Here is a 17,120-nt window from a genome sequence, read left to right as displayed (position 1 = left end):
TGTTTGTCCGAACAATTGAAGATAGTGAGAGTGTTCAGGAAAACCTTTTGAAAATAATAAATATTTATGGAATTCTGTTTGGTGCTGAAAGAGTATTACAGAAATGAGACACTTGACAACTGGACATTATTCTGTGAGTTTGTTACCTTTACATTTAGATGAACTTAATCTTGCATTTAGCTTCATTAAACCTTGTATTAAAGTGGTTACTAAAGTAAATATCAACCATAATTGCATCTATGGTATCATTATATCACTAACTGGTTAATGTAAATGTAATATACCCGTGAATGTATTTTATAGAAACATTTTCTTGCTGACATTTATAATCATGAACTATTTTAAGTTTCCTTTCATTTAGTTTCATTTTATAAAAGTGAACAATAATCACAAGGATATAAAACTATAGTTGAGAATGTAAAATGTTGTGCTTAAGTTTCTATCTATTTGTTATTTAAAGGGAGGAAGAAACAAATATATTTTCACATAACAAAGTTAAGTCTCATTTCTTGGTTTGTAAAAAATATTACTTCATCATAGTGATTTTTTTTAAATGTTACTGTATGTGTAACTGTAATAGATTGCCTCTGTATCTGGCTATTTTTTTGTATATAATGAACTGATATTTATACAGTTGTGCAGTAGTTTTGGCACTACATTTGCCTTTAAACAGTTTGACATTAAATATTGGAATTCAGTATTTACAATCTAAATTGTGTGCATTCATTATGCTTTTGTTACATTTATTTGAATTCCAATAGTTCAGATGGTGGAGAATGGCATAAAGAAGTGATTAAGTTTATACCTTTGATATACTGTATATCCACTGTAAATGTTAGAAACACTTTAGTACATGTAATTATCTTTAATTAAAATACTGCAAAACTACTCCTGCTGTAGGCCATTGCTTTGAAAAAAAGTTTCTCTTTCAAATGCATTTATGCATGAGTCAAATAATCAAAAAAACTAATTTGTGTCATTGATCGTGTGAACTCGTTTTTGGATGGTAAGCACACACGGGAGTCTTTTGTTTTTAAATGTGAGTTTTATTATTTAATTAGAAGGAATACATATTTAACAGGCCAAATATTAAATCTATCCCTGCAGCCGGAACCAGAAGAGATCTGTCATCATTTACCACAAATGGGAAAGTAAGTGTGACGCATCTGTTCAGCTGCGTTGTCATTGGCTGTGACTGCATCGCAGAACTTGGTGTGATTGGATTATCTTTTAACCCATATAAAACGGCGCTTCATGTTACAAAGTATGTTTTGGTGTTATTATCACGTTAGTTATACAATAAGTTAACTATAAAATGTCTCTATGCTGTGGGAAAATACTCCTTTATCGAGATTCCAACCCTAACCCTTAGCATTTCTGCACATCTCTATGAACTACAGCACCACGTTTCCTGTTGCATTGATAGAATGACAGAGATATGTGGGTAATGTAGTTTAAAACGTTTAGCAATGAAACAATGCATTTTAAATAATATATAATGGGCAACTGGATATCTAAATGTTCATTGTGCAAACCTTTATGACATACACTGCCTTTATGACAGACTGAAATGTGATTTTTTACTGTGACCACTTTTAAAAAAAACTTCATGCCAGCTTTCCATATATGTCTGAAAACTGTGCCCAACATTTAGTAAACATAGCATAAGCATTTGTCCTGCCGATTTTCTCTTTGATACACTAACCAGACTTTAAGTTACACCCATTTGAAATGTGTATTTGTTTGCTCTTCCGGGGGCCGTTGCTGGGTCGTTGCTGGGCCCCTGAGGGTGGAAGGGCATTGCAATCTACACACATCTATTCTCCTCATCATGGACAACAAACTTTGTTTAGTCACATTTAAATACCAGACTATTTTATCTTTTCCCCCCTTTTCTATTCTAACATCATGCATGTATTAGGTTTTGATGGGTATTGTGAGACCATCTGATATGGAAATATTTTAAAGAAATGCTGTAATATATAACAATAATAATAATTAATATGTATTTACTTTTTTTGCATGAACACCAACAAATATAATGAATGAACCTGCAACAACTTGTCATTATCCAGTTTCCAGTGTTGGCAGTAAACAAAAATCAATTTATATATTTACACTTTACTATTACACAAGGATAATGCACTATTTAGTAAAACAACAAAGAAACAGTGCCAACATTTCTATTTCACCCCCTCTGATTGCTTCTTATATGCCTGACATCAGTAATATCTATGATTTCATACTAAATGCAGTAGATGAACTAGAATGATCAACATGGATCATCTTCAATTATGATTGAAGTGTTTGTAGTAATATAACCCACTGCAGCCTCTTGTTATTCACACACCTTCCCTTTATTTCACTGAAAACTGGCATACTTCTCACAACATGCAAGAATGTAAAACTTTTAGTGCATTGTTGTCCCAAATATCATTAACTAGATCATAAATGTTTATGTCCTATTTTTAAATTATGAACTAAACTCATAAGAAATTAAAATTTCTCAAATAAAATATTACATTTACTGTACCAAACACCACTTTTATTACACAATATTCACCATATTTTATTAAACAATACTTTTTTTGGAGGACACAGCATAAAGTTGATAAAGTAGCATAAAGACAAATGAGATTCAAGATACATAAAAATGGATCTTTAAAAATACATTAACATCACATTAAACCATTCACAGCTGCTGAAGCCACACAAATGAGTGCCAGAGAATCCTATTCAGTCACCTATGATACAGAAAACATTGTGTTGATATTGTGTTGGAAAATAATGATTCATTATCACAGCTAAACTGGTTTCTTGCTCTTCCCTGTACATGTCTCTATCGTGTTCATGTTCTTCTTCCTCATCTAAACAGTTTGTTCAGTTGTGCCCTACAGTACAACTGATGAACAGAAGATGTGATCACTGATGTGGGGTAGCTTTTTCTCAGAGGAAGAAGTCTCAACATCCCATCGTCAGGTGCTCTCCAGTCCTGGTCTGAAAGTAAAACAAACAATTCAAATTAAGTTGTTTAATGGACAGTCAGGTCAGCTTCTGTTGTGTGTTATTTATAGCAGTGATGGGCTACTCTGGCCCTCAGCGTCCACTGTCCTGTAGATTTAGCTCCAACCTCAAACCCTCCTGCCTATGTCTACAAGTAAACCTGGAGACTTTGGTTAAAATGTTCAGATGTGCTCAATTAGGGTTTGATGTATACTCTCCACCTCAAAAAGGAGAACGCAAAAGGGCCTGAGTTGCCTGTTCCTTATTTAAATTTACAAAGCAGTAGTCAGTACATTATATTATACACATTGAAGTATTATATATATATATATATATATATATATATATATATATATATATATATATATATATATATAAAATTGCAGCACATACAGGTGAAACTCGAAAAATGTTAATATCGTGCAAAAAAAAATTTTTAGCAATTTTTTTCATCATGCAAAACGTCTCGGTTACGTATGTAACCCTCGTTCCCTGAGTAGGGAACGGAGACGTTACGTCGGATGACGACGAATGGGGGTTTCGCTTAGAACACCTATCGACTTCGAGTATTACAAAACGAGCCAATGGCGATGAAATGCCATGGGTCTGCGGAATTTGCATAGCGTATCTCCGCCCCACCGCGTGGGTATAAAGGAGGACGCCGGCAACATGCAGGTATGTCTTCGCTGAGGAGCCGAGACTGAACTCAGGCGTCTGCCCAGCGGTACAGCGGAAGTGGCAGGGAGACGTAACTCAGGGAACGAGGGTTACATACGTAACCGAGACGTTCCCTTTCGTAGTCACTCCGAGTTACGTCGGATGACGACGAATGGGGGTCCCCGTGAAATCACGCCACCTTCACAGCTGTCTTCCAGTGCCCTGCGAAAGTCTGATCCCCCTGTCGTGATACTGGCACAGACGAAGGAGTCCTACTTAACACAGGAATACCAAGGTACACTGGGAAGCATATCTCAGAGGAGATATGCCGCAGCATGCCTACCCGTAGGGAGGACTTAAGATACACATATGGCCGGAGGGCTACATATGGAGGAACACTGGAGTGACCAGCCCGAGGGGTGGCAACTTTCAACTCCAGGAGGGCAAGATGGCTTGCCAAGGGAAAGACACATGCTCAAGGAGGCTTACAGTGGAAATACACATGTGGGGGTTACTCAGGGAGGAACCATGCACACGGAGGCACCTAGCCGACGCCCAGGCAATAGACACTGGCGCCAGCGTCAACAGTGCAGGAGGAACTCAGGGCTTCAAAGAGGAAGGCTCACCTGAGGAATAATCGCACGTATCCAGTCCGTGGAGTGGAATGGCGAGCAAGCGAAGACACCTGAGCGGGTCCAGCACGAGAGGACACAGGCTCCACTCGGAGATTATAGAATCTGGCGAATGTGTTGGGTGTCGCCCAGCCTGCAGCTCTACAAATGTCTGCCAGCGAGGCGCCATGTGCTAGAGCCCAAGAGGAAGCCACACTCCGAGTGGAGTGGGCTGTCACACCAAGGGGGCAGGGTCGGCCTTGCTGTTGGTAAGCCAAAGCAATGGCGTCCACTATCCAGTGAGACAACCTCTGCTTTGAGAGAGCCTTTCCCTTCAGTCTCCCACCATAACAGACAAAGAGCTGGTCTGAGGTCCTGAAACACTGCGTTCTGTCTACGTAAGCGCGGAGAGCGCGTACTGGACAGAGCAGTGCCAAGGCTGGGTCTGCCTCCTCCCGGGGCAGCGCTTGCAGGTCCACCACCTGGTCCCGGAAGGGAGTGGTGGGAACCTTGGGCACATATCCAGGCCGGGGTCTCAGGATCACGTGAGAGTGACCGGGCCCGAATTCCAGGCACGCTTCGTCAACGGAGAATGCGTGCAGGTCCCCTACCCTCTTGATGGAGGCCAATGCAACCAGGAGCGCTGTCTTCATAGACAGGAACTTAAGCTCAACTGGTTGCAGAGGCTCAAAGGGAGCCCTCTGCAGGGCATTTAAGACCACTGAAAGGTCCCCAGAGGGAACGAGAGGAGGGCGAGGAGGATTCAGTCTCCTCGCTCCTCTCAGGAACCTGACGATCAGGTCGTGCTTCCCCAGAGACTTACCTTGAACTGCTTCGTGATATGCGGCGATAGCGGCCACATACACCTTCAGGGTGGAGGGAGACAGCCTTCGCTCCAACCCATCTTGCAGGAAGGAAAGCACGACAGAGATCGAGCATCTCCTGGGGTCTTCTCGACGAGAAGAGCACCAGTTGACGAAGAGGTTCCACTTCAACGCATAGACATGTCTCGTGGACGATGCTCTAGCGGAAGTGATGGTAGCCGCCACCGCTGGTGGCAGGGTACTCAAACCTGCCTCTTCCCGTCCAGGAGCCACACGTGGAGCCTCCAGAGATCGGGTCGAGGGTGCCAAAGGGTGCCCCGTCTCTGAGAAAGGAGATCCTTCCTCAGAGGAATTGGCCAAGGAGGTGCTGTCGCGAGGAGTACCAGTTCGGAGAACCAGGTCCGGGTGGGCCAATACGGCGCAACCAGAATGAGCTGCTCCTCGTCCTCCTTGATCTTGCACAAGGTCTGTGCGAGAAGGCTCACTGGGGGAAACGCATATTTGCGTAGGCCCCGCGGCCAGCTGTGCGCCAGTGCATCCGTGCCGAGAAAGCCCTCGGTCAGGGAATAGAACAGGGCGCAATGGGTCGAGTCGTGAGAGGCAAACAGATCTATCTGTGCGTCCCCGAACTGGTCCCAAATCAGCTGAATCGACTGGGGATGGAGTCTCCATTCACCGGAGATGGGCCGAAACCGTGACAGCTCGTCGGCTGCAAGGTTCCGATCTCCCGGAATGTAGATAGCACGAAGGGACCTCAGGTGCTTCTGACTCCATAAGAGGAGGTGGCGTGCGAGTTGCGACATACGGCGGGAGCGTAGACCACCCTGACGGTTGATGTACGCTACAGTCGCGGTATTGTCTGAACGGACTAGTACGTGTTGACCCCTGAGCAGCGTGAGGAAACGGTGCAGGGCAAGGCGTACTGCCAGCAACTCGAGGCAATTGACAAGCAGAAGGCGCTGGGGTCCTGTCCAGGAGCCCGCGGCAGCATGTCCGTTGCACATGGCGCCTCAGCCCGTGGAAGAGGCATCTGTGGAGACAACAACATGCCTGGAAACTCATTCTAGGGGAACACCGGCCCGTAGAAACTGAGGTTCCACCACGGGGTGAAGGTCTGACGACAGGTCGGAGTTACTGTAACTCGGAGCGTGCCATGATGCCATGCCCACCTCGGGACTCGATCGCGAAGCCACAGCTGAAGCGGTCTCATATGAAGCAATCCGAGCGGCGTAGCCGCAGCTGCAGATGCCATATGCCCCAGGAGCCTCTGAAACAATTTCAGTGGGACCGCACTCTTGTTTAATGGCTGAGTGGAGAAGGCGACCAAGTCCATGCCGAGAAAAGAGCTCCCCTGCACGGGGCAAAGTTACTCCTTTCCCAGTTGACCCGAAGGCCCAGACGAGCTAGGTGCCGGAGCACTGGGTCCCTGTATTCACAAACCTGGTCTCAGGAGTGAGCTTAAGACAGCCAGTCACCGAGATAGTTCAGGATGCGAACCCCGTGTTCCCATGGAGGAACAAGGGCTGCCTCAACAACCTTGTGAAGGCGCGAGGAGACAGGGCTAGCCCGAATGGGAGAACAGCGTACTGACATGCGCGCGCCCTGACAGCAGAACGTAGGTACGGTCTGAGTCGAAGGAGAACGGAGACATAAGAGTAGGCGTCCTTCAGGTCGATCGCTGCAAACCAATCCTGTGGCCGCACACATCCAGAAATGCGTTTGGCCAGGAGCATCTTGAACGGCAGCCTGAGAAGGGAGCGGTTCAGATGCATAGGTCCAGGATTGGCCGTAACCCACCAGACTTCTCCGGGACAATGAGGTAGGGACTGTTAACCCGGACCTCATCTCGGCTGGAGGGACAGTCTCAATCGCACCCTTCGCCAGTAGGGAGCAACCTCCGCTCTCATGATAGGGGCATAGCCACCGACGAAAGTGGAGCGGACTCCCGTGAAGCCGGGAGGAGACCGTGCGAACTGAATCGCAAAGCCGAGCTGATGGTTCGCACGACCCAGCGGAACAGATAGGGAGCTCTAGTGCAGGCTCCCAACTGTGCCAGCGGAGTGAAGAACCACAGACGTCCCCCCGGTGGTGCAGCGAAGCGGAAATGACCAGCCCAGACGAGGGCGGCATAGTGGCCCGGTGTGGGGGCAAGGTCATAACCGCACCCTGACAGAGGAGGCCAGGGAAGGACCTGCGTTCCACGGGGGCCTGCTCTGTCAGGGGTCTGGCGACAGAGGGGGACAGGGGCGAAACGGTCCGTGGACGGCACGCCGTGTCAACCACCTCTGGGGCAGAGGGGGAAGAGGAGAGCACGGCTTGTGGGCGGCGCTCTGTGTCGTCCGAGAACTCTGTATGCTCAGAGAGGAGAGAGTCAGTTCTTCCTGAATAAGGATTCTTCCCCAGCCCTCCACCGGGGAAAGGAGTGGCCCTGCTACCAACTCCTGGAAAGAACTGAGTCTCATCTCTGAGCAGCCCATCTCAAAAGTGCCGCTTAACCCGGCGTTTAGCGGGGTGCGGGGCTGGAGAGGGCTGTGGCATCCCCCTACGGTCTTCCAGAGCCAGGCCCGGGTGAACGGGCGGGGTTGGAACCGTGGGAGGGAGCCTTCGGCGGTGGGCAGACTGAGGGATCTGAGCGGACGGCGGGGCCGTCGGGCAGAACAACCTCAATCTGCTCACGGGCGGTTGAGAACTGTGGGCAGAAGCACTCAACCGCACCGCCGAAGAGGCCGACCTGGGAGATGGGGGTGTCGAGCAGACGGGTCCGCCCGACATCTTGCACATCAGACCGGTCAGCCCCAAACTGGTGAACATCACCTGACTCCGAGAGCGTACGGCCACTTTCGTCGCTCGGAGAGCAAGGTCAGTGGCGGCGCGCAGCTCACTGAAGAGCCTCGGGTCAGTCCCGCCCTCCTGCATGTCCATGAGCGTCTGGGTCAGGTAGACCAGCAGAACGGTCATGGGATGCAGTGAGGCAGCTGCCTGTCCAGTGGCACTATAGGATTTCGCCACAGATTACTGTGACGAAAAGAACTACAGGCTTGGACGGGTGCTTAGGATTGCGCCGGGAAGCACTCTGAGGACACAGTAGCATGGCAACAGAGCGTTCAACCGGGGGAACCCCAGTGTACCCATGGGCAGCGGCCCCTGAGGGGAGGAAAGGCGGATGAGACCAACGAGAGGACCCGTGAACTCATCATGCACGTCCGGGAGGAAAGATATTGGGGTTTGCCGTGGACGCGTCGGCGGCCTCACCCAAAAACCAATCGTCCCGGGAAAGCATGGCCATCATCTCCGGATCAGACTCAGGCACAGCCGTATGCACACCAAAGGGTGGCAGCTGTGAAGAGTCGTCATTTCCAGAAGAATCAAGCCCACCTAGTGATGCTGCTACAGACACAGCATCATCCTCTGTAGCTTCAAATGAAAACACACGGGCCACCCGAGGGTAGACTCGTGGAATCATCAGTTCGCTAGCGGGCCCCATCATTAAAGAGGGGGGGCTGGGGCGTGGACACAGAGTCGGCGCCTTGTTCCAGACCAACACCCTCAGGTCACCCTGTCCACCAGCCGAAGATCGGGTAGTGGATGAGGGGACTCTCACTCTTGCGAGTTCACCGAGTCTCGACCTATATATGACGCGATGATCACGTTCCCAGAGAGAACATGAGTCATCCACGAGCGCTGTTCAAGCATGATCAAAGCCCAAACACACTAGACAGCGCTCGTGCCCATCAGAGTCCGATACAAAGTCCGCTGCAACCAGAAATGCACGGGCGAGCCGTCTTTAAAAAGACGTGCCGCGTGCGAGCTCTTTTATGAGAGGAGAAAAAAAACTCTGCGATGTTGAAGCGCACAGGGAGACACACACACACTGGCAGATCACTGCACAGATCAGCAGGCACTGTGAGCTCGCTGCAGATCGCCGTCACACCAACACCGGAGAGAGAAGCTCGTCTCATAGAGCGAAGTCAGAGATGATTGTGGAGTGAAGAAATATTCTTGGCTCCGAAGCGAAAACATACCTGCATGTTGCCGGCGTCCTCCTTTATACCCACGCGGTGGGGCGGAGATACGCTATGCAAATTCCGCAGACCCATGGCATTTCATCGCCATTGGCTCGTTTTGTAATACTCGAAGTCGATAGGTGTTCTAAGCGAAACCCCCATTCGTCGTCATCCGACGTAACTCGGAGTGACTACGAAAGGGAACTTTTTTTCAGTAATTCAACTTAAAAGGGGAAACTAATATATTATACAGACTAATTACATGTAAAGTGAGATATTTCAAGCCTTTATTTGTTACAATTTGGATGATTATGGCTTACAGCTATGAAAACCCCAAAATTAGAATATTATGAAAAGGTTTTCATAGCTGTAAGCCATAATCATCAAAATTATAACAAATAAAGGCTTGCCATATCTCACTTTGCATGTCATGAATGAGTCTATATAATATATTAGTTTCAGCTTTTAAGTTGAATTTTCTGAAATAAATGAACTTTTGAACGGTATTCTAATTTTTCGAGTTTCACCTGTAATATAAGTTAAGTACTGAAAAAAAACTGTTTTACCCATATCAACAGCAACCTGTTTTAAAAGATATTTTAGAAAGGCAAGGTCTCTTTGAGCCTTTGCCAGTGAAGCATTGTTTCAATACAAGACATACCAATGGCCACGCGCACCTTTCTGTCTTTGGGCACCGGATGTTCCTTCCTCACCGAAACAAAGGATTCATTCGATTAGCTTGCGTTGATATAAGGACTGGTCTTCCTTCTCTGCTGTAAAACAAAAAAAGTCTCTACTTACTCTATGTGCAATTACTATTGTTCTTAAAACATAGAAATGAAGACAGTTATAAATAAGTTATTTTACCATACGATTCAGGAGAGAGCATTTGATGAGTAAATACTGATTGAAATATTGTAGGATCTTTACCTGGGAAGGGCTGATCACGGCAAGATTCGCTGCATCTCACTAGTACTGGAGCTCTTGTGAGGGTTCGGCTCTTAAAAGAGCTGTTGAGTTTGATGTTGTAGAGATCTTAAAAAAAGGACTAAGTAATCCTGCAAGACAGAAAGGAAGGTAATTTTATTACATTACAAGCAAGTAGAAAGTTTATAAATAACAGTAGGATTTATTTCTGTATAGAGTGTTGCATAATTAAATGTTAAATGCATTTATGTAATAAGTTTACTGATATGTGGGCATGATTAAAAGTATGTCATTAATAGCAAGCAAAAATAACACGATTTACATGCAAGCGGGACAGTTATCAGCAGTGTAACTGATCTGATCATGACAAAATAATCGAGTATCTGATGTCGTGTGACAAGTCAGATTAGCTTTTCCACTCTTGCAAACAGACAGAGGTAGGTCATGAGGTGTGGAGAGACATCATGTATCATTAGAACATCAACAGACAGGGTCCAATTTGTAATAATTTTAAATAATGCAATTAATATAAACTTTCTGACAGTGTGTGGGGCATCTGCATCTGATTTGCAAATATCGCGATAAATATGTACAGGAATTGAGGCAGTAGCCAATGACAGCACTAGGAGTAAAAGCTGCAGGATTATGTACGAGTATACAAATATGTATGTGCATCGTATGAATTTGAGAACTTGTTGAATCTTGTGAATTATTAAGACTTAGAGACTATGTTTGTACTGATTGGGCTATGGGTTTTGTAAGACAAGGTTTAAGAAACAATAAATGATTGATAAAATGTTTGATTACAAGTTAAAACCAACACATACATACCATTGTGAATATTTGCCTTTGTAGCTTTTCGTCTCCCGTTTACTTCTCCTCAAACATCAATGAGCTGACTGAGTCCGAAAGGCCCTTTTGGTCTTTTCAGCTGAAAAAAGAGAAAAATAAAATATCATTATGTATAATATATAGGATTATTTAAAGGAAAAATTACAGATTTACCTTACAATTTTTGGATTTTAAATTATTAGGCATTAAATGCATGGTAAGTGTTGTAGTTACTATGCATTTACAACAAATATTACTATAAAACTACCAATACTGAGGTAAAAGCATGGTAAGTTTTGTGGTTACTGTGCATTTACAACAAATGACACATTAAAACTGCAAATACTGTGGTAAAAGCATGGTAAGTGTTGTGGTTACTATGCATTTACAAAAAATATTACTTTAAAACTACCAATACTGAGGTAAAAGCATGGTAAGTTTTGTGGTTACTGTGCATTTACAACAAATGATACATTAAAACGGCAAATACTGTGGTAAAAGCATGGTAAGTGTTGTGGTTACTATGCATTTACAACAAATATTACTTTAAAACTACCAATACTGTGGTAAAAGCATGGTATGTTTTGTGGTTACTGTGCATTTACAACAAATATTACTTTAAAACTACAAATACTGTGGTAAAAGCATGGTAAGTTTTGTGGTTACTGTGCATTTACAACAAATATTACTTTAAAACTACCAATACTGTGGTAAAAGCATGGTAAGTGTTGTGGTTACTATGCATTTACAACAAATATTACTTTAAAACTACCAATACTGAGGTAAAAGCATGGTAAGTTTTGTGGTTACTGTGCATTTACAACAAATATTACTTTAAAACTACCAATACTGTGGTAAAAGCATGGTAAGTATTGTGGTTACTATGCATTTACAACAAATATTACTTTAAAACTAAAAATACTGAGGTAAAAACATGGTAAGTTTTGTGGTTACTGTGCATTTACAACAAATGACACATTAAAACTGCAAATACTGTGGTAAATGCATGGTAAGTGTTGTGCTTACTGCGCTTCTACTACAAATACCACTTTGGAACTAATATCTACTTTGAACCTGATATGAATATATTATATTTCATAACTGATTGAAGGTCTAGGCCTAAGTTATAGCACGTCACGTGACAGACAGTGTTTAATCACGTTAGTTTAGTAATGTGTTTTGAATTAGAAACCAATGAAATGCAAAGACTCCGTGGAGATGGCAGATATAATGCAGTGACTGAACATGAGAGAGCTAATCTGATTAGTATCGACAAACAGAAAAGACATTATAGCAAACATTATTTGGACAGCGTATTTACGACTACTTACCAACATCTGGCACACGTGACCTGATGCCAAACATCGCGATGTGTTCGGAATGAGACATCTTCGACGCTATTTCCTACTGATACAATTCGCGTCTGTTATTGCCGCCACAGGGTGGAGGTCGAAGAGCTGGTCCGGGCGGAGTCCATGCGGGAAATTGGTCGGCGTCGAGTCTTTGCATGCACTTCAGCTCGTTTAAGCTACAATAATTAAGATATTTCTCCTGCAATGCAGGACAAGGATGAAGGTGGGGGAGAAGGGGAACAAAATAGTAAGAAGAAAAACAGGAAAAAGAGAAATAAAACTAGTGATTCACAAGAGTCAGATGGAGGGAGAGATCAGCAGGTAAAGGTAATGAGAAGAAACAGTATCCAGTCAGAAGAGTATAAAGTGATTTTTAAGTTGAAGGAAGGAGAGGCTGGATTTAGTTCTCTCAACCCAATTAGGCTTGCTGGGGCACTGAAGGAAGAGTTGGGTGATGTCCTGAGTGCAAGAATTTTGGGTAATGGGAAACTGCTTGTATTTTGCAAGTCTGTGGCTCAGATGAACAAAGCTGTTTCACTGGATGCGATAGGGAAAAGGCGAGTGGAAGGATTTATTCCAGGGAGCAAGATGGGCTTGAAAGGGGTGATTTATGGGGTTTCTCTGGAGATTTCCATGGTTGAGTTGGTGAGAGGCATAGAGGGGGCGAGGATTGATGAGGCTACACGAATTAAAGTATTTCGTGATGGAGCTAAGCGGGAAACATTAACTGTGGTGGTATCTTTTCAGGAAAGAGCCCTGCCAGAACGAGTGTTCCTAGGGTGTTTGTCATTTAAAGTGCATCCATATAGAAGGCCACCTTTTAGGTGCTTTAAGTGTCAGAGGTATGGACATATTGCGGCTGCTTGTAGAGGAGATAGAAGATGTGGAAAGTGTGGAGGTGAGCATGAGTTATCTGAGTGTAAGGAGAAGGTGGTAAAGTGTGGTACATGTGGTGGAGGGCACATAGCTGGAAATCGTGAATGTGAACAATATAAGCAGGCTATGAGGGTACAGCAGTTTAGGGAGATTAACAAAGGGGTATCTTATGCTGAGGCTGTTAAAAAGGTTGTAACTTGTAGTAAGGTGGTTGACTCAAGAAGGAGAGAAGCGGAAAACCCTCCACCGGTAGCTTATATAACAGAAGAATCAGTGGTGGTGAGTAAGATGAAATTCCTGTCTTTCATTGTGGATGTGATGTGTGACATGAAGCAGACTAAGAATAATTCGGACGTTGTTAGAAGTGTGGTGAAGGCTGCTGGGAGGAGTCTTGGGGTTGTAGAGGTTGAGCCAGCTGCCCTATATAGATATGTGTTTTCAAGAGACAGAAGGGGAAAGAACAATGGAGGTCAAATAGAAGATGATGATGATGGTGATGAAATTGATAGTTAGTCTAGTAATGTTTTGTATCCTGCAGTGGAATGCCAGGAGTTTGGTAGCAAATGGACAGGAATTAAAAAAGTTTGTGGATGGTTGCAAAAATAAACCACAGTTAATATGTATTCAGGAGACATGGTTAAAACCGTCTTTAGATTTTGTGATACCAGGTTTTATTTGTTTACGTAAAGACAGAAATTTGACTGGAGGGGGTTGTGCAATATTTGTTAAAAAAGGTGTTCAATACAAACAAGTAAATATAACCTCAGGACTGGAATGTATAGCAATTGAAGTATGGAACACAGTAGGTAGGTTTACATTGGTGAATTTTTATTATCCTTGTCTTCGGTTGGAAATGGATAATTTGGATGATATAATGAATCAGGTGAGACTTCCAGTAGTGTGGACAGGAGATTTTAATGCTCACAATCCTCTTTGGGGTAGCAGAATTAGAGATGTAAATGGGGTTTTAATAGAAGATTTTATAGACAAAAATAATTTGGTGTTGTTAAATGATGGAAGACCGACTAGGTTTCAGGTAAATAGTGGGAGTCTTTCATGTATTGATTTAACCTTTGCGTCAGGAGAACTTGCTAGGTGTGGGAGTTGGTACCCTATGGGTCTTAACACTTTAGGGAGTGACCATTTCCCTATTTTTAGTGAATTTGGCAGAGTTTTGCAGGTGGAGAAGGAGAGAGTGGAGAGACGGTTTAATTTTCAAAAAGCAGATTGGGAAAAATTCAGAGAGCAGTTGGTAGGAAGTTTAGGAGATGTAAATAGTCAAGGTAGCACTGATGAGTGGAGTAATTCTCTTTGTGGCGTTGTGAGGAAAGTAGCAGAAAAAGCCATTAAAATGAAAGGTGAGAGGAAAAAGAATAAAATAGTGCCTTGGTGGAATCAGGCTTGTGATGAGGCTGTGTGGATTAGAAATAGAGCTTATAGGCAGCTTCGTAGATGTCCTGTTGAGAGTCTTGTTATTGAATATAAGCAACGGAGAGCTGAGGCAAGGAAGGTTATAAAATGTGCGAAGAGAGAGAGTTGGCAGAAGTTCTGTGGCACTCTTGGCTCTGAGACTAATATTAAGCAGGTTTGGAATATGATTCATCGGATGGTGGGAATTAATAGAGGTTTTGTCATTCCTGTTTTGGTAGAAGGGTGTAGAGAAGTAGTGAGTAACGAGGAAAAGGCTGATCTGTTGGTTAGGAGTTTCCAGCAAGTGCACATTGATAGTAATGTTGGTAGTGAAGGTTTGATTAGGAGGGAGTTGATGCTTAAGCAGGAAGGGCATAAACTTAACAAGAGTAATGACAACAGTGATGTAATTAATAGGTTTTTCTCTTTATATGAGTTAAGAAAGTCAATAAGACGAGGGCGACACACTACTCCTGGGAGAGATGGATTGGGATATGAGATCTTTCAGCAGATGGATGAATTTGCATTGGAGGAGGTATTGGCATTAATTAATACAGTGTGGGAGGAAGGATTAATTCCAGCTGAATGGAAACATGCAGTAATTGTGCCGATTTTAAAACCCGGCAAGGAAGCGGAAAGCCCTTGTTCATATAGACCAATTGCTCTTACAGCTGTTATCTGTAAGATTATGGAAAGGATGGTTACTGATAGGTTGGTATATAGATTGGAAAAGAAAGAATTTTTTTCTACATATCAGAATGGTTTTAGACTGGGTCGAGGTACTATGGATTCAGTTTTAGTGCTGGATGATGATATCAAGAAAGCCCTTGTAAATAAAGAGGTGGAGGTGTGTTTTTTGACATCGAGAAGGCCTATGATATGCTGTGGAAGGAAGGAGTAATCATTAAGTCGTATGATGCAGGGATTCGGGGCAGAATGATTAATTGGATTAAGGACTTTCTGAGAGCACAATGTATTCAGGTAAAAGTAGGAGGGAACTTTTCTGATTCTATGTTTATAAAAAATGGGACTCCGCAGGGTAGTGTAATCAGTCCAGTCTTGTTTAATATAATGGTTAATAATATGTTTGATGAAGTAGGAAGTGGATTTCAGCGATCTTTGTTTGCTGATGATGGAGCGTTATGGAAAAGAGGCCGTAATACAGGATATTTATTTAAACAAATGCAGTGCGCTTTGAATAAAGTGCAGGATTGGAGTGATAAGTGGGGCTTTAGACTATCATTGACAAAAACAAAGTATATGGTTTTTGGCGGGAAGAGGAATATAAATAGTCTAGGTCTTAAGTTGTATGGGGAACCTCTTGAGAGAGTTAGGGTTTTCAAGTTTCTTGGGGTTTGGGTAGATGAAAAGCTAACGTATAAAGAACATGTATGTAGAATGGTTAATAAATGTGGAAAGGTTATTAATATTTTGAGGTGTTTGACGGGATGCACTTGGGGTGCAGATAGGAGTCTTATGATGATGATTTATAAAGCTATGATAAGATCAGTTTTTGATTATGGGTGTCTTGTATATGGATCAGCAGCTACGTCCACGCTTAAGAAGTTAGATGTGGTTCAATCTAGGGCTTTGAGGATATGTACTGGGGCATTCCGAACAACGCCGATTCTGTCGCTGCTAGTGGAGGCAGGGGAGGTTCCGCTGAGGCTGAGACGTGTAAAATTGGCATTTAATTATCTCGTAAAAATTAAAAGCTTTGGATCAACTCTTCCTTCAGTTTCTTTGTTAGCAGAGTGTTGGGAGTTTAGTAAGGGTGAGAGTAGACTAAATAGGTATAGTGTTCTTTATTCTGTTAAGACATATGCAGAGGAGCTTAAGCTTAATGAAAAGAAAATGGTGCCTTCTGTCTACTGGCCACCTATCCCTCCTTGGTAACTGCCTGAGTTTGATGTAGACATATCTATTAAAAATGTAATAAAGGAAGGAAGTGTAGGAAATGTTGATCATTATGTACAAGAACATCTTAGGAAAGTATGGAATAGCTACATAGATATTTATACAGATGGATCTAGAGACCCTGAGAGAAAGAAAGTGGGTTTTGGTTTTTATGTTCCTCATTTTAATGTTAGACAGAGCTATAGATTGCCTGATGGTCTGTCAATCTTCACAGCTGAACTGGTAGCAATCATAGCGGCTTTGTGGTGGGTGGAAGAAGGTGGGGTGGAGAAAGCCATAATTTGCTCTGACTCACTATCTGGCTTGATGGGGATTGGGGGTGAGAGAAGAGGGGCTAGGTTGGATTTAGTCGGGGAGATTTTAACAAGGGTTCATAGATTAGAGAGGCGGGGATGTAGTGTGGGTTTCTTTTGGGTTCCAGCACACGTGGGGGTTGAGGGGAATGAGGCTGCTGATGAGGCTGCTAGGGCAAGTTTAGTTAGGGAAAATGTGGAGGTGGAGGTGCCATTTGGCAGACTGGAGTGCCATAGCATCATTAATGAAAGGTTGACACAGAAATGGCAGTATGAGTGGAGTAAAAACGCTAGCGGGAGGAAGTTATATGATGTAAAACCATTAGTCAACCCTGGGAATATAATTACCCTTCCTCGGATGGATCAGATTAAATTGGCCAGATTAAGACTGGGTCATTGTGGATTGGCAAGTGGG

The 17,120-nt window shown here is 43.7% G+C and overlaps 1 long non-coding RNA gene across 1 annotated transcript; it reads right to left on the bottom strand.

Annotated features, from left to right (window-relative positions):
- Window positions 1-2,983: 2,983 nt before the first annotated feature.
- Window positions 2,984-10,906, bottom strand: LOC143757184 (uncharacterized). The gene is made up of 4 exons (XR_013210428.1): window positions 10,858-10,906; window positions 10,030-10,157; window positions 9,761-9,872; window positions 2,984-2,997 (listed from the first exon to the last, which is right to left on the bottom strand). It is a non-coding gene; the product is annotated as an uncharacterized LOC143757184 (long non-coding RNA).
- Window positions 10,907-17,120: the final 6,214 nt, after the last annotated feature.

This window comes from Siphateles boraxobius, unplaced genomic scaffold, assembly GCF_051911475.1.
Source record: "Siphateles boraxobius isolate OS27281-9 unplaced genomic scaffold, OSU_SipBor_1 11, whole genome shotgun sequence".
Classification (NCBI taxonomy): domain Eukaryota; kingdom Metazoa; phylum Chordata; class Actinopteri; order Cypriniformes; family Leuciscidae; genus Siphateles; species Siphateles boraxobius.
The sequence above is the reverse complement of the archived record's forward strand: the minus strand, read 5'-3'. Positions and strand labels throughout refer to the sequence as shown.